Source organism: Dendrobates tinctorius, unplaced genomic scaffold, assembly GCF_039654945.1.
Source record: "Dendrobates tinctorius isolate UK_male_01 unplaced genomic scaffold, ASM3965494v1 ptg000165l, whole genome shotgun sequence".
NCBI lineage: Eukaryota > Metazoa > Chordata > Amphibia > Anura > Dendrobatidae > Dendrobates > Dendrobates tinctorius.
In genome coordinates this window covers 33,737,501-33,756,096 of record NW_027361832.1, presented here as the reverse complement: position 1 = coordinate 33,756,096, position 18,596 = coordinate 33,737,501, and the positions used below count along the sequence as shown (strand labels likewise).

The 18,596-nt window shown below is 42.4% G+C and overlaps 1 long non-coding RNA gene across 3 annotated transcripts in view; it reads left to right on the top strand.

Annotated features, from left to right (window-relative positions):
* The window catches only part of LOC141053079 (uncharacterized), a 694,299-nt gene that overhangs the window by 440,179 nt on the left and 235,524 nt on the right, over positions 1 to 18,596 (top strand). For 2 of the 3 annotated variants that reach the window (XR_012220964.1, XR_012220963.1), the window contains exon 3: positions 16,781 to 16,947. The exons of the other annotated variant lie outside the window; for it this stretch is intronic. This is a non-coding gene — a long non-coding RNA (uncharacterized lncRNA). The remainder of the gene's footprint in view (positions 1 to 16,780; positions 16,948 to 18,596) is intronic. 3 annotated transcript variants of the gene reach the window in all.

Genomic DNA, 18,596 nt, shown 5'->3' with positions numbered 1-18,596 from the left:
GCCGATACCCGATACTTGCTCAACACTAGTCCTGATGTTTGCCATAGCAGTTCATGGCCAAATAGCAGTCTTAGAGTCTGCCGGCTATAGTGGTAAGTTCAAAAGGTAGCGATATTTTGATGGTAAACAAACATTTTTTCATTCTGGCTATACCACTTTGCATTAATTCCTGAAAATCACCTGAAGGGTTAATAAACTACCTGACAGAAGTTTTCAATATGTCAGAGGGTGCTGTTTTTAAAATGGTATAACCTTTTGGGGTTTCCCAATATATAGCACCCCCAAAGTCACTTCAAACCTGGATAGGTCCCTCAAAAAATAAATTTTGTAACTTTCCTTGAAAAAATGAAAAATTACTGCTACATTTTTTAACCTCCTATAAGTCTAACAAAATAAATTAGCGTTTTAAAAATGGTGCTGATGTAAAGCAGACATGTGGGAAATGTTATTTATTAATGTTTTTCCGTGGTATGACTATCTGGATTAAACGGATAATCATTCAAAGTTTGAAAATTGCAATTTATTTACATTTTTGTCAAGTTTCTGATATTTTATATAAATAAACACAAACATATCAATCTAAATTTACCATTATCATAAATTATAATGTGCCACGAAAAAAGAGTCTCAAAATCAATGGGATTTGTTGAAGCATTCCAGAGTTATCACCACATAAAGTGATATTGGTCAAAATTTTAAAAATTGGCTCCGTCACTAAGGGGTTAAGTAATAATAATTGATGTTGTTGGCATTGAAATGGGCACTGTAGGTGTGTTTACTGTCCTCCACTTCCTGTCGACTTTGCTTCCCCATTGACTTGCATTGGGTTTCGTGTTTCAGTCGGACCTCCGACTTTTCCCTATAGTCGGCCGATTTCGTTCTACTCGACTTTTGAGAAAGTCGGGTTTCGTGAAACCCGACTCGACCCTAAAAAAGCAAAGTTGCTCATCTCTAGTGACAAGATCAACTAGCATTATTTAATCTATTTGCATAATTTTTCCTCCTCTGTTTAGCATGTGAACAAGCTAGCTGGCCTGGAGAATGTGTAATCAAGATTTCAGAAAGCATCATTGTTCAATTATCCTGCGTCTCTAGTCATCCAGGAGAACACCACAATATTTTGTATCAAATGTCAAATTATAAGTCAAATTGATGGGCTTACACACACAAAAGTCTGTGTTTTCTTGTCCAACCAGAAAGGAACACATGAAATGAAAAATCAACATATAGCTAACAGTCAATGAGTCCTGGCTTACTAAAAATAAATGTCTGATTAATTAAGATAAAATGCTGTGTCGTCACAAAGGCCAAACAGTCAAGGAACTGGGAGAGCATGTCATCTTCTCATTCATCCTCCCAGTGGATGGACATAAACCCAAAAGATTGAACAGGATTCTACAAGCGAATAACTACGTCAATGTTGACGTGAACAATGTTTTGGGTTTCTTGATCATGGAGTGAATTATCTGTATGATGGACTCCTTGCTAGAGATGGGTTGCATCTTATTAAAATAGGTAACCATATTTGGTGCATGCTTGGCTACAATCATCAGGAGAACTTTAAACTAGAGCAAATGGGATAAGAAATATATGGCGAGAAAAAATATACAGCTAATGAATTCTTTCAAGAACACTGCTATAAGAATTGGAAATACAAAACAAAAACAACAAATTCTGAATAAAAACAGAAGAGCAAAGAAACAGACTACAAACTATAATTTGTCTATGCAAATGTACAGAGCATGGGAAACAAGGAGAATTTGAACTGCTATAAGCATCACTAAAACTTGGTGGGATGATACACATAGTTAAAATACAAACTTTGAAGGCTACAGCTTATTTATTAGAAACAGGATTAATAAGAGAAGAATGGGGGTGTTGCATTGTATGTTAAGAAAATATGAATCTCCACAGAGATCTAAGCTTCAGAGACTATTAGCTGTGTAGAAACTGTTTGGTTAAGACTACAAGGAGATAAGTACAGAAATTACACTACTGTAGGTGTTTACTATAGGCCACCTGTACAGACTGAAGATATGGATTAATTCGCTTTACATCAGCTGTCTTCTGTTCTCAAAAACATATTACATAGGGATCATTGGAGATTTTAACTATCCAGATATTTGTTGCGAAAGACTCTCAAGTAAAAGTAATGGACCCAGAAAATTCTTATCTTCTCTTGCTGAAAACTTTTTCTTTCAAAAGGTAGAAAAGAGAACAAGAGGATCTGAAATCTTGGACCTAATTCTTACCAACAGGGAGGAAGTGGTTGAGGAAGTAAAGGTGGCTGGGAATTTAGGAGGCAGCAGTCATGCTATTCTCAAATTTTGGATTACAACAGGAGGAAGACCAGCAAGGACTCAGACTTTTAGGTTGGACTCTAGAAAGGCAGATTTTAATGGCCTTAGAAAGAGGCAATGAAAGGTCCAATGGCCGGATGTTCTAAAAGACAGAAATGTTCAAAAAAGATGGGAGATTTTGTAAAGTGAAATTCAAACTGTTCAATCGGTAACAGTCTCGAAAAGAAGAAAGAATTGGAAGTGTTTAAAGAGACCAAGATGGATGAACACAGAACTTAATCACTTGCAAAAAAGTTAAAAAGAAATGTATATTAAATGGAAAGAGGGAGCATATCTAAAAAAGAATATAATGCTGTTTGCAGGGAAGACAGGGCATGAATTTGAATAGCTAAAGCCAGTAATGAAGTAAGGCTTGCATGGGTGACCAAAAGCAGTGAAAAGGGATTTTGGGTGTATGTCAAAAGCAATAGAAAAGTCAAAGATACTATAGAATTTTGCAGGATGAAAAGGGTGAGGTGGTAAAAAATGATGTTGAGAAGGCCTAACTTTTAAATTTCTATTTTGCATCTGTGTTGTCTACGAAAACAATTGTAACATTAACTGATCTTCACGGTGCCATCAAAGGAATAAAATAATCCACACTATCTATAAACCAAGAGATGGTGAAGAAACTTTAGCCAATATACATTAATTTATATCTCATGGTCCAGATGAATTACATCCTAGAGTACTGAAAGAGTTAGCAGAGGAAATTGCATAACTACTATCCAGAATCTTTGAAATATCTTGTAGAACAGCAGAAGTCCTAGAAGATTGGAAAAGTGCTAATGTCCCTATCTTCAAAAAAGGAAAGAAGATGGAGCCAGGAAATTACAGGCCAGTGGGCCTTACTTCTATACCAGGAAAGATCTTTAGTAATTTGTTCAAACAACATGTATGTAAGAACTTGGATAAGAATACACTAACTAACCAGAGCCACCATGGGTTTTTAGCAAACAAGTCATTCCAGACTAATTTAATTTCCTTCTATAATGGAATTACTGACTGGGTGGATCAGGGAAATGCAGTAAATGTATAATATATCTCAACTTCAGCATAACATTTCATAAAGTATCTCATACTATCCTTTTTGAAAGAATGACCAAGTATGGGATTGACAAGGCTATGGTTAGGTGGATTAATAACTGGCTTAGTGATCGTACTCAAAGAGGGGTAATAAATGGTTGCACATCCAATTGGAATTGTGTTTCAAGTGGGGTACCACTAGGCCCGGTCCTATCCCCAGTGTTGTTCAACATTTTTATAAATGATTTAGATAAAGGAACTGACAGTAAACTATTAAATTTGCAGATGGTGCAAAGCTAGGAAGTATAGCAAACACTAGAGAAGGAGGAGAAAGGATTCAGAAGAATCAATATAAGCTTCAACAATGGGCAGTGACTAATAGAATGATATTTAACAGGGAGAAATGCAAGAATCTACATCTTTGCAAGAAAGGTGAAAATAACATATACAGAATGGGATGAATAGAAGTAAGCAACAGCACATGTGAAAAAAGACTTTTATTTACTAATAAATCACAGGCTGCACAAGAATCAACAGTGTGATGCAGCAGCAGAAAAGGAAAACACATTTCTAGTATTAAGAGAAGATTAAAGTCTAGATCATGTGATGTAATTATTCTCCTCTACTTCTCCTTGGTCAGGTCGCATCTAGAATACTCTGTCCAGTTCTGAGCACCACATTTTAAAAAAGACATTAAAAAACTGGAAGAAGTTCAGAGAAGAGCTGCCAGGATGGTGAGTGGACAGCAAAGTATGTCCTACATGGATCAGTTATAGGATCTGGGAATGTTTAGATTGCAAAAAGAAGGCTAAGAGGAGACTTAATAGCTGTCTACATATCTGTGAAAGGTTGTCACAATGTAGAGGGATCATTCTGATTCTCATTTACACATGGAAACACAAGGTGTAACGAAATGAAACTGAAAGGGCAAAGATATAGATTAGATACTAGGAAAAAAAAATTGACAGTGAGAGTGATCAATGAGTGAAACAGGCTGCAATGAGAGGTGGTGAGTTCTCCTTCAATGAAAGTCTTCAAACAGAGGCTGGACAGGAATCTGTCTGAGATGTTTTAGTGAATCCTATATTGAGCAGGGGGTTGGACACGATGACCCTTGAGGGGTATCTAACAGTCTATGAATCTATGATTCTATGTGTTACGGCCACCACCGCCGCGCGCCCTGCTCCGGCCCCCACCGCGCACTCTGCCGCATGCCTCCATACTGACCTGCCGGCACCGCAGCGTTCCTCTTCCCAGCGACGGCGGCAGCGTCCTTGCCTGGCCGGTCCGCCGCCTGTGACGTCACTGCGACTCCTGCGCATGCGTCCTAGGCCGCGGCCGGCTCTCCCTGGCTGACTCATTACTCCGGCGGTGCCCTGACCGGCTAGCACCGCCGGACCAATGGGGCCGGGCCCCTGCCTATATCAGGCCGCCCTCCTTTAGTGGAGGCGCCTGATCGTTAATGTTCTATTAACACCCTAGGCCCCTTGCGTTAACCTCTCTGCCTTGTGCTCCCTGCAGCCCTCCTGTTGTCCGTGCTCCAGCCTCCGTTCCTGTTGTCTGTGCTCCAGCCTCCGTTCCTGTTGTCCGTGCTTCAGCCTCCGTTCCTGTTGTCCGTACTCCAGCCTCCGTTCCTGTTGTCCGTGCTCCAGCCTCCGTTCCTGTTGTCCGTGCTCCAGCCACTGTTAATGTTGTCCGTGCTCCAGCCCTCCTCCTGCTGTCTGTGCTCCCGCCTTCCTTCTGTGGTCCATGCTCCAGCCTTCCTTCTGTGGCCCGTGCTCCAGCCTTCCTTCTGTGGTCCATGCTCCAGCCTTCCTTCTGTGGTCCGTGCTCCAGCCTCCATCCTGTTGTCTGTGCTCCAGTCTCCATCCTGTTGTCCGTGCTCCAGTCTCAGTCCCGCTGCCCGTGGTTCATTCCTGCAGTCCTACTCCAGTTCGCCTACCCGGGCCTAGCTCCTCAGCACGCTCCGAGCCACCCCTCTTGGTTCCGGCTGCCGTGGCATTCGAATCCCCGGACCTGCTCCTAACGATCCCTGTATAGGCGTCTATATGTAAAAACTCAGGAGGGCACTACTGAATAAGATATGCGGATCAACCAGCAGTCAGTATAAACACAAACTGAGGAAATGGAGAAAAAGCTACTGACCAAAGTGCAGGGATCACTGCAAAATTACAAATTTTATTGGTAACAAAAAGACAACATTCATGTAAAAACATTTAAAAAGTCATACAATGACATGAAACTATCACAAAGGCTTATAATAAAGCCCAAAAAGCTCCCTCCAGTAAGTGGACATACATAAAAAAGGCTCTAGAATATATCACATACAATAGAATACCTGCAATGAAGAAATGTTCAGGTCGACCTCTACTAACAGTATTTTACACTATACAAGTTTTCATCCAGAACATCTGAGAAACGGAATTCTGAAAGGACAATTCTTCAGATTAAAAAGAAATTGTTCAAAACAGCAAGATTTTTTGCTACAAGCCAAGGATCTGACAAGACGCTTTCAAAACAGGGGATACCCACGTAAGGTAATATCTCGTGCCTTCCAGTCAGCCAGAGATAGGGATCGTGTAGACCTACTTGGTCCTCGACTTCCTAAAGTTAACAAAACCCTGGGTCTGATAACCACTTACAATAATCAGTGGCGTGACTTACGGGGCATTTTGACCAAATATTGGGGTATGTTGGTCAATGAGCCTAAACTTGCACCCCATTTAGCGCCATATCCCACTCTTATTGCTAGAAAGGCCCAATCTCTTAAAGATTCTTTGTGCCACAGCCATTTTAAGTGACCTGTATGCAATCTTAACAGGGGTGTACGTGTGCTTGGAACCTTTGCTTGTGGCCATTGCAACATCTGTCATCTAACTGCAGGCAGTGAAGGGGTTAATATCCCTACTTTAAATTTTCCTGTAGTTTCTAAGGCATTCTTTAATTGTAGGTCCAGGAATCTTGTGTATGCTCTTATTTGCCAATGTCCGAAAATCTATGTAGGACAAACTACACAAGAATTACGGAAGAGGATCCAACAGCACCTTTCGAATATTAATACTGCAAGAGCAGATCGTGAAAAAGGTAAACCCCTCACTTCAGTAGCCATGCATTTTTTGTGCGAACACAATGGCCGCTCTACTGGCATTAGGGTTTTGGGTCTTGAGGCAGTACAGACTAACATAAGAGGGGGGAATGTTTCATTGGAATTACTGAGGCGTGAATCTAGGTGGATTTATGATCTTCGGAGTCGATCCCCTTTGGGATTAAATGAGGAGCTTTTATTCACTGGCTATTATAAACAAATCTGACCGATTGGATAATTAAGTTCCTCTTCCCTTCTTTTTCCATTTGTAGGTTGATCGACTCATTTCTTTTTGAACATAGTAGCTTGGATGTCCATTTTTTGGCAGCTTCTCAAGGTCTGGCTTGCCCACTATGGGAGTCTACTTCTCTAGCAACTTTTGGAATAGTCTATTCTTGGATCTCCTACCTTGGATTTCATCCTTCACTCTATCCCTGGCTGGACTCAAATAATAAAACAGTACCCTGGAAGATATTCGGACTTTAACATGGACTTAGATTTGATTTTTTTTTTCCAATTTCTGGATTTGCTTTATGTTCCATCCATGTTGTATGTTTATATCAGTAAAAATCATTTATCTATAATGGTTACTTTTTTGAAGTCCAGTGGACCCTGAGGTGGAGCTTGTGGAGTTTTAATTAATTTTTTCTGATCCATCTTTCTAATACATTAAAATACTTAGTTATAGTGCATACTTAATTAGGGGTGATGCTTGTGGAGCGTTATCTTCCTTCGCTTGGTTTATTTACCAATCGGGGAAGAAATTTCGTTAGTATAACCACTAATATAAAGCTGCAATCCACTTTTTATAAGGGTATTGTTTGTGTTTGTCCAACTCCCAGGTCTATGCAAATATATCTGTTGTAGGATCTAATTCCGGTATGTCTCATAACTTTGTTCGGACCTTTTTGCTGCCTGTTACCTTGTCTACGTCGGCACAGTGGTTGGAGTGATGTTCACACTGCTCCAAACCCGGAAATTTCTATATATTTTTCATCTTTTCATTCATTTATTTATTTATTTTTTTGTTTTGTTTTGTTTTTTTTGTTTTGTTTTGTTTTTTTTTGGTACATTATATGTTCCTTCTGCATCTTCAATACCAAATTTAACCAATTCTGGCATCAGTATTCCACTGTGTTCAGTGGGTGCGTTTGCATAGTGTGATTGCGCGCCTGCGGGCTGATATCATTTTATATCTCTATTTCGCTGTGAGCCATGCACGCTTGCATCTATATAGTATCTATTGATATGGTACACAGTTTGTATCAGTTGCGCTCATTTTGTATATTTTATAATATCTACTTGTTGAGATTGTGATAATCGGTGCCGCGGAGATTACATATGATATAATAAATCCCCATATGTCTCCCTTTGATGCCCTCTATTCATTTATAGGTATGCCTGCACACATGCTAAATGACAGGTTATATAGTAGAATCGTTTTTTTTTTTTCTCTGCGCCTATGTGTCATTTATTACTGAGACCGCGCTTGCGTATTTGGTATTTACTGTGTTACATAACTTTTTTGGCCTAACCCGGAAATCAGTATATACTATCTGATTAGTTTTTTTTTTTTTTGTCTGCACAGGCTTGATTTTTCTGGCCTATCTTATTCAATCAGTGGATTTAAAATGGTATATTGTTTGTTCCCTTTGTGTTTGCAACACTAAATTTGACCCAATTCCGTTACCAGTATTATACTGTGTTCAGTTGGTGCGTTTAGCATAGTGCGATCTTACATTGCATATAGCCATATACTCTGTAAGGGCTGCGTGTCCGCAGGTTGGGAGCATTGTATATCTTTACTTGGCTCTGGGTGCATAGTCTGTATTAGTTGCGCTCATTTTTACACTCTGTGAAATTTCCATTTGTTGAGGCTGTGATAATCAGTGCCACGGCGCCTACATATGGGGATTTATTATAGCATATGTTTCCCTTTGATGTACTTTACTCACTTATATGTTTAAGTATGCCCGCTTATATGCTAAATGACATGGCACTCAGTGGAATCGCGCTTATGTTATCTTGCGCCTACCGCGCTTGTGCATTTGGCATTCATTACGTCACACAACTTTTTTGTATTCCGTTACTTTGTTTGCATCGGTGCAGTGGGCGGTGTGACGTTCACACTGCTCCAAACCTGGAATTCACTATGTATTATGTGATGAGTCATTCCTGTCTGCACCTGCGCAGTGTGTAGTGTTTCATCACACTGCTCCAAACCCGGAAATAACCTGTGAGTCATGGATTATTCTCTTTCCTCTGGTGTGCATGTGTATCCAGGCCTCCATTGCACCTAATTAGGTACGTCGCTGCAGCTGCCGCACATATGTACTGATTGTTTAGCATATTTAAACAAGTGTAACAGACTGACTCTCTAGCCCCTGATGAAGCCACCTTTTGGTGTGCGACACGCGTATGGCACTCCACAAGCTCCCCCTTTGTAAGTGGCATTATAGGCAGGATTTAATCTTGGTCATTTTAGCCTCTTGGCTACACCATGATTGCTATATTTTACATCTATACTCAGTACCCTATGGTGTTTATTTTCATGGCTCAGTTGCTTACATTTGTTATTACTTGCATTCATTATTGTACTATAGTCTATTTGGATGGATTATTCAATGTATCATTATGTTTAGTATTACATCTCTGAACATTTCTTCATTGCAGGTATGCTATTTTATGTATTCTAGAGCCTTTTTTATGTATGTCCACTTACTGGAGGGAGCTTTTTGGGCTTTATTATAAGCCTTTGTGATAGTTTCATGTCATTGTATGACTTTTTAAATGTTTTTACATGGATGTTGTCTTTTTGTTACCAATAAAATTTGTAATTTTGCAGTGATCCCTGCACTTTGGTCAGTAGCTTTTTCTCCATTTTCTCACCCTGTATAGGGGTCGGTTCCACCTGGTTGCTCGTCCGGGGCCCCTCGGTGCCGCGGTCCAGAGGGTCCACTCCAGGACTTCCACCTTGCCTAGCATGTAGGTAACAGTACGATCAGGCCATGGACCCCGCCGGTACCTCCGCTCCCGCTCAAAAGGAGTTGCTTTTCCTACGGGAGAACCAAGGGTGGATCATGTCCACAATGAAGTCTATGGAGTCACGTCTGTCAGCTCTCCAGGCCGCCGATCCGGGGAATGCTGCCCAGCTGGCCAGTCTCCAGCAGGAGCTGGGTCAGCAGTGGGATGCTCAGTCCCATATCTTGTCTTTCATGGCTTCCGTGGATAATCGTTTGGTGGCCCTCCAGTCCGCCGCTGCGGCCGCTGTCGCATCTCCTGGTCCCGCTCCATTTCCTTCTCCCCGCCTTGCCAAACCCCACCGATTCAGTGGTGACCCCAAGCAGTGTAGAGGGTTCTTGAACCAATGTAGCCTGCACTTCGAGCTTCTACCTCATCAGTACCCCTCCGATAGGGCCAAGGTGGCCTTTATCATGTCCCATCTGGAGGGAGAAGCCCTGTCTTTGGTCAATCCTCTTTGGGAGAGTGATGATCCCGTGGTGTTAAATATCCAGGTCTTCTTGGACACCTTTCGGAGGGTATTTGATGAGCCAGGCCGGGTAGCCTCCCTTACCGAGTCCCTTTTCAACCTTCACCAGGGCACCCTGACGGTCGGTCAGTATGCCATCCGGTTCCACACAATGTCGTCTGAATTTGGGTGGAATAATGCGGCTTTGGTGGGAGCCTTCTGGCGTGGCCTGTCTGGCAAGATAAAGGATGAACTGGAGGGTCGGGATACTCCCTCCACTCTTGAGGACCTCATCTCCCTGGCTACCCGCACAGACCTCCGTTTTCAGGAACGCGCACGGAAGTCTGCTAGGGATAGGAGACCCACCAGGCCAGCTCCGCCCTCTGATCGGTCCTTTACGCCACGACCAGCAAGTTCTGCCCACGCTCCTCCTCCCGAGCCCATGCAGGTAGACCGGGTACGATTAGCTGAGGCACGTCAGAGAGAGAGACGGGCGCAAGGTTTATGTCTCTATTGTGGAGGAGCCTCGCATTTTATCCGTTCTTGCCCTGAGAGGACGGGAAACTCCTCCGCCTAGGCCAGGTAAGAGAGGCCTCCCTAGGTGAATATGATTCCTCTCAACCACTCACGTTATCTGTTCTTTTGCTTTCAGGGGAGAGGCGTGGGTCCGAGGTGGATTCGGGCTTGGCAGGCAACTTCATCCGGCGTGAAGTAGTGGATAAATACCTGATTCCCCTGGTGGCCCTGAAGAATGCTCGAAGGATTGCCTCCGTTGATGGCAGACCACTACGGGAACCCAGTTCCATGGTCACAGAAGAGGTTGTCTTGCAAGTCGGTGCTCTCCATCGGGAGAGCCTGGCCTTCTACGTGTTACCCGATTTGTCTCACGCCATTTTGCTTGGCCTTCCATGGCTCTGGACTTATCAGCCGGTCATCAACTGGTCGTCTGGGGAGGTGTTGCGCTGGGGTGACCCGTGTCTAGGTCGGTGTCTGAGCTCTATTCGCCCTGTCGTCTCTGCACGCCCCCCTCCGGGACTCTCGGGGCTTCCTGCGGCCTATTGGTCCTATGCCGACGTCTTTGACAAGAAGGAGGCAGAGATCCTTCCACCGCACCGCCCTTTCGATTGCCCAATCGAATTAATCCCCGGTTCCACTCCTCCCAGGGGTAGGATCTACCCCCTGTCTCCTGCAGAGACTACAGCTATGTCCGAGTACGTCCAGGAGAACCTCGCCAAAGGTTTCATTCAGAAATCTTCCTCTCCGGCGGGAGCCGGATTTTTCTTCTTCAAGAAGAAGGACGGTTCGCTGCGTCCATGCATCGACTATAGGGGCCTCAACAACATCACTATCAAAAATCGGTACCCTCTTCCTCTCATCCCGGAGCTGTTTGACCGCCTCAGAGGGGCACGGATCTTCTCCAAGCTGGACCTCAGAGGAGCTTACAACCTTATCCGTATCCGGGACGGTGATGAATGGAAGACCACCTTCAACACCCGTGATGGTGATTATGAGTACCTGTTGATGCCCTTTGGTCTATGCAACGCCCCGGCTGTGTTTCAGGAATTTGTTAACAAGATTTTCCGAGACCTCTTGTACTCTAGTGTCATGGTATATTTGGACGACATCCTTGTCTTCTCCTCGGATCTTCCGTCTCATAGGAGGACTGTCCGTCTGGTTCTGCAGCGTCTCCGGGAGAATCGTTTGTATGCCAAGATGGAGAAATGCCTGTTTGAGCAGACCTCACTACCGTTTCTGGGATATATCGTCTCTGACGCCGGGCTGCAGATGGATCCCGAGAAACTGTCTGCCATTCTCAAATGACCCCGACCCGTCGGCACAAAGGCTATCCAGCGATTCCTCGGATTCGCCAACTATTACAGACAGTTTATCCCGCACTTCTCCTTACTCTCCAGGCCGATCTCTGCTCTTACCCGTAAGGGGGTCAGTTCTAACTCCTGGCCATCGGAGGCTGAGGAGGCCTTCCACTCGCTAAAACAGGCTTTCTCTACGGCTCCAGTGTTGTCCCGTCCGGAGAGTAACAAACCGTTCGTGTTGGAAGTGGATGCATCCTCGACAGGCGCCGGGGCAGTTCTGTCCCAGAAAACCCCCTCTGGTCGCCTACGTCCCTGCGATTCTTTTCCAAGGTCTTCTCCGCTTCGGAGTGCAATTACTCGATTGGCGACCGGGAGCTCTTAGCCATCAAGTTGGCTCTGCAGGAGTGGCGCCATCTTCTGGAGGGAGCCATCCACCTGTTTATTATTTACTCGGACCACAAGAACCTGGCTTACCTGCAGACCGCCCAGCGACTTAACCCTCGACAGGCCAGGTGGTCCTTGTTTTTCGCTCATTTCGACTTTGAGCTCCACTTTCATCCTGGAGACAAAAACACCAAGGCCGATGCCCTGTCCCGAGCTTTCCAACCATCCGAGGCTAGGGAGGAACCATCTCACATCATCGAGCCTATGAAGATGATCACCATGGCTCCGTTGAATTTGCTTTCTCCACCGCCGGGCAAGACGTTCATGCCAGAGAGTGCCAAGAGTAAAGTCCTACAGTGGGGGCACTCCTCCAAATTGGCTGGTCATGCCGGCGAGACCACTACTAAGTCTCCGTTCTTTGTGGTATTTGGCAAACATCCCAGCATGCCTCTTCCTGTAATCCCGGTTTCCGAGGTACCCGCAGCCAACGTCTTGTCCCAAGGATTTTCGGAGGTCTGGTCCGAGACCAACTCTGCCCTCAGAAGGGCCAGTGAATGGATGAAGAGACACGCAGACAAGAAGAGGTTAGATCCTCCACCATTTCGCATCAGAGATAAAGTCTGGCTCTCTTCCAGGTATATCCGGCTGAAATTACCTTCTTACAAGCTGGGTCCCCGGTACATTGGTCCTTTTGAGATTCTGGAACGTGTCAACGAAGTCGCCTACAAGCTGAGGTTGCCTGCTTCGCTCCGTATCCCGAACACCTTCCACGTCTCTCTCCTGAAACCCATGGTGCTGAATCAGTTCCAACCCTCACCTTGTCCTGCTCCCCGGCTGGTGGGTTCTGACAACACCTTTGAGGTAAGGGACATCCTCGCCATGAAGAGGGTTAGAGGTAGGACCTTTTTTCTTATTGACTGGAGAGGTTTTAGTCCTGAGGAGAGATCCTGGGAACCCCGGGAGAACATTAACGCTCCCCACATTCTTAGGAGATTTTTTGCCAATCGCAGTAAGGGGTGGCTTAAGGGGGGGTACTGTTACGGCCACCACCACCGCGCGCCATGCTACGACCCCCACCGCGCACTCTGCTGCATGCCTCCATACTGACCTGCCGGCACCGCAGCGTTCCTCTTCCCAGCGTCGGCGGCGGCGTCCTTGCCTGGCCGGTCCATGGCCTGTGACGTCACTGCGACTCCTGCGCATACGTCCTAGGCCGTGGCCGGCTCTCCCTGGCTGACTCATTACTCCGGCGGTGCCCTGACCGGCAAGCAACGCTGGACCAATGGGGGCGGGCCCCTGCCTATATCAGGCCGCCCTCCCTTAGTGGAGGCACCTGATCGTTAATGTTCTATTAACACCCTGGGCCCCTTGCGTTAACCTCTCTGCCTTGTGCTCCCTGCAGCCCTCCTGTTGTCTGTGCTCCAGCCTCCGTTCCTGTTGTCCGTGCTCCAGCCTCCTTCCTGTTGTCCGTGCTCCAGCCTCCGTTCCTGTTGTCCATGCTCCAGCCTCCGTTCCTGTTGTCCGTGCTCCAGCCTCCGTTCCTGTTGTCCGTGCTCCAGCCACCGTTCCTGTTGTCCGTGCTCCAGCCCTCCTCCTGTTGTCCATGCTCCTGCCTTCCTTCTGTGGTCCGTGCTCCAGCCTTCCTTCTGTGGTCCATGCTCCAGCCTTCCTTCTGTGGTCCGTGCTCCAGCCTTCCTTCTGTGGTCCGTGCTCCAGCCTCCATCCTGTTGTCTGTGCTCCAGTCTCCATCTTGTTGTCCATTCTCCAGTCTCAGTCCCGCTGCCCGTGGTTCATTCCTGCAGTCCTACTCCAGTTCGCATACCCGGGCCTAGCTCCTCAGCACGCTCCGAGCCGCCCCTCTTGGTTCCGGCTGCCGTGGCATTCGAATCCCCGGACCTGCTCCTAACGATCCCTGTATAGGGGTCGGTTCCACCTGGTTGCTCGTCCGGGGCCCCTCGGTGCTGCGGTCCAGAGGGTCCACTCCGGGACTTCGACATTGCCTAGCGTGTAGGTAACACTATGTGAAGAACCCACACCTCACCACCCTGCCTGACGTCACAATTATGTCCGAGAGATCACATGATACGCTCTCCTCACTTGCACCATTGAGAAATTCTGCACCCCCTGGGATGGTCCTAAGAAGGCAGTTTTGGTGCCATTGGATCCAGTCGGGCTCCTGCTATATGTTGCTAGTAAACACAGCTTTGCTACCTAGCTCCTACTAGCCATTCTATTTATCACTCCACTCTGGAGTGCTTGAACGGATTAATACCTTAAAAGGTGTTTGGCCTGTTCCAGAGATCTTGAAAATGTAACCGGTGTTTGGCTAGGATGTAAGATAAGTCCATCTCCTCTTATACACTACTAGCTGTCTGAACAAAGCAGTTACACCACAGGGGTGCCACAGGAGGTCTTCCTGTAGGAGCTTGGTTACTAGCTAGTTGGTGGGGGTGTACATTCTTTCTTTGAAGCACAGAAGACTGGCCCACCTACTGAACCATTTGTCCTGTTACAGCTATACATATTTTCAGGAGGATTGTAAGCTGCCATTAAATTCCCCCATCCTTCACACTCATGATAAAAAATAATATTTGTGTTTAATATCTCATGTGATGCAAAATTACATCCTTCACATAGTTGATCTATCATTCCATCATCGGGTGCACCAAGGTGACCCAGCTGCTCGGCAATACTCATGACAGGCAACACCAGTCATACATTATTTTCGTCATTCTGTTTGTGGTGATTAAACAGCCAGTAAAGTGTCTGTTACCCATATTTTTGCCATAAAAGTCAATAAAGTCTAAAAATACAGATACAATTTCTGCTTCTAGAAGTCAATAGAATCCTATTACAGATATGTATCTTAATGCTCCAGTGGTTCATATGTGAAGAATACGGATAAGGAGTTTTTCTATTAACTGGTAGTGAACTAATTGTGATTCACAAAATAGTCAGAAAATGCAAAACATATTTGTTTACCATTAAATTGAATCCTCTAAAGATATATAGAAAATATCAGGTATGACATATTAGTATGGCTTGTATTATTATTATTATTATTATTATTATTTCTGTTAATGTTTTTTTTTTAATTCGACTCTCCTAATTAATCTACACTAAACTTTTAAAGTTAAACTAATGACGTAAATATAAATGCACTTTATGTTTAAATATTACAATTCTATGCGAAAACTGAAAACCTTAACAAACAGCGACATGCCAAATACTCATTCTGCCATCAAAGATGTATTTTGCATACTTTATTTTCTGAAAGCTAAAAAGTAATATTCATTTTAGCCATCAAAAATATATACAACAGTAGAAAATGAAGCAAGGAGGAAAAGTATCGAGCCAAGCTGTGCAGAGACCATTGTTAAACTCCCCTGTCCGTAATGACAACTGTGACCTACAGAGGTAGCCCTTTCCTAATAAAGAGACAGGATAATATCGCATGGCTTCATTGTTTCCTACAAAAAAAAAAAAGAATAAACTGTTAAGTAAATACATTACCATCATAACACTGGCTTCTGATTCAATCAGTTTCAGTGATGATTGCGAATATAAATTTTGTATATTTTTTTATCACCATTAGACACATGGCATCTAAAAAGAGCATTGATCATTTATAATTAAATAGTTTAAAGGGAGAGAATGCTGGAAACAATGCTGTGTACTCAATATTGCCATATTAGCCATCTATTTTAGTTATACATGAAAACAAAAATAAAAAATGTATATATAATATATATATATATATATATATAAAAAAGTATGTGTATATCTATATATAAAACAATACAAAGATATACATAAATCAAAAATGTTTTCTATATAAGTATATAGCCGTCTACTTCAGTTATTAAAAAAATATACATAAAAAAATTAACTATATATATATAGTTTATTCTTTTATTTATTTATTATCTTTGCATTGTATAATATATTTTCATATATATATATATATATAAATAAAAATATGAATTTATATATGTGTGCCTACACGTATATTGTATGTAAGTCAGGTTACTACTTTTTTTTAGATTATTTCCACAATATTCCCCATTCTTCAGGATTGACATTCGTGTCTGCATGTAAATAAACGCGGAATGACAAAGAATACAATCTGATATACAGTACTAGCATGGAGCAGTAAAGAAGAGGTAGCCCGCTCGCTGCTCCCAATCACCAAGTGGTTGCCATAGTTACAAGGTCAGAAAATATGCCTTATCCCCAGTTGTCCAAGGCTTGCACATGTCACTTCTGAAACTATGAATTTTATATACAGGTCAGGAGATGAATACCTAAGAAATAAACAAGAGAGCCGGACGATAATTGCAGATGATGCTTTTACATCTTTGCGTAATTTGGAAACATATTATTTTTTTTTTCATTGGTAGAAAAACTTGACAGCGTCGCGTGTTAAAACCGGGGCGGCCGTCTCTTATTTCTTTTACGAAGTTGCATTTATTTTATGTCGTTTATTTATCTCGTGTTTAAAAATAATGATTATTAATTCATTCTAAGAAACGATGGCAAACATTTATAAATAAAGAATATATATATCTATATTTAGGGAAAAATAAATGTTAGTTATTTTTTTCATTTTAATTCCTTCATTAAATGAACTCGAAACAAAATGAAATCTCTGCTTACCCGACAGTTATAGTCAACTGGTCTAGAAATAACGAACTTCTCTCTAATGAATTCACACTTGGAAAAGTCTCCTGAAATTTGCTTATAAGAAGAGGTAAAAATTGGAAGTCCTGCGAAACTCTCACCAAGGAAAATAAGAGGCCCCCGAGGAGACTTAGACTTTTGCAACAAAAGGTAGGTCAAAGAAATATCTTGTAGCAAGCCTCTAATGTGCATGGATCTGTGGATCTGTCGTCTGTATGCTCCTGATCACGCTTCCTTTATTACAAGCAATATACAGTATATATTTATGAGATCGGCTTCAAATCACATGAAAGGCAGAGTTGTCTAATTATCAGCATTAAAGTATAATAAAAATAAACATTTCTTTCCTTGAAATTTGTATATTTTATAAGTTTTTTTTCACCTTTTTACTATCATAAATCCCATTTTCTGATTGCACGATGATGTTAAAAGCATTGACTAGAAAGAAATGGGCATCTAAGACTTAATGGTGGATATATTGGTCCACCTTCCCTCTGGATTGCAGCTTTTGTTCAGATCAACCTGTTTTTCTTTTCTTTTTTTTTGTTGGTCAGAAAAGATTAGTCCTTACATTGATAACAATCCTTCCTATTTTTTTTTTTTTTTAGAAGGCAGCATTCAAATGAGAAACTAAGTACATTTCTTTTCAACAGGCAATTTACCCCATGATGAGATATGCTTTCACTTTTTTTTCTTTGACATTCTAGCATCTAGCAGCACAGCAGGTATCCAGAGGTTAGGCTTCAAATAAAGGATAACTGCATTCTTACATTAATAGATGCCATTGTAGGAGTTTGTCATATTATTGCAGCATTTAGTCCCTTTAATTGTGCTTTTAAAATTATACATGATAAAGCTGTCCAGACCGAGGTTACAAAATATCCTGCCTATTCTTTTGTAATAATTGTTCCATTTCTAGAATGCTCTCGTCTTTTTTTTTTTTTCTCCTCGCACACTCTTCTTGTAGACTAAGGAAGATTTAAAAGGCTTTATTGTACAGCGTGTTCTTCACAAAAATACTAATATAAATGATATGATGTTATAAAATACATATTATATAGTATTGTTTCTACGTATAATATACTAATGTTCACAAAAAATAAATGCAAAAACATATTTGTCTACCCATCTATGCATATAATTATCTATCTATCTATCTATCTATCTATCTATCTATCTATCTATCATTTATCTATCTATCTATCTATCTATCTATCTATCATCTATCCCATATCCATCTATGTATCTACGTATCTCTTTACCCACTCCATATCTATCTATGTAGAAAAATCAAAGAAGCAGCACACCATCATTTTAGTGCAGAAAAAGCTATTTTATTAATTTTTTGCAATAAAATGATGGTACACTGCTTCTTTGATTCTTCTAATATAAGGACTGGTATGTACATGTGAAACCTTGCACCCAACTATTGCCATTGTTCAGGTGCTGCTCTCTGCTCAATCTTTTCTATCTATCTATCTATCTATCTATCTATCTATCTGTCTGTCTATCTTTCCAAATATGTGCAGTATGTATCTTTCTTAGCTATCTATCTATCTATCTATCTATCTATCTATCTATCTATCTATCTATCTATCTGTCTGTCTGTCTGTCTATCTTTCCATATATGTGCAGTATCTATCTATCTGTCTATCTATCTATCTATCTATCTATCTATCTATCTATCTATCTATCTATCTATGTATCTGTCTGTCTGTCTATCTATCTATCTATCTTTCCATATATGTGCAGTATGTATCTTTCCTATTTATTTATTTATTTATTTATCTGTGTGTCTG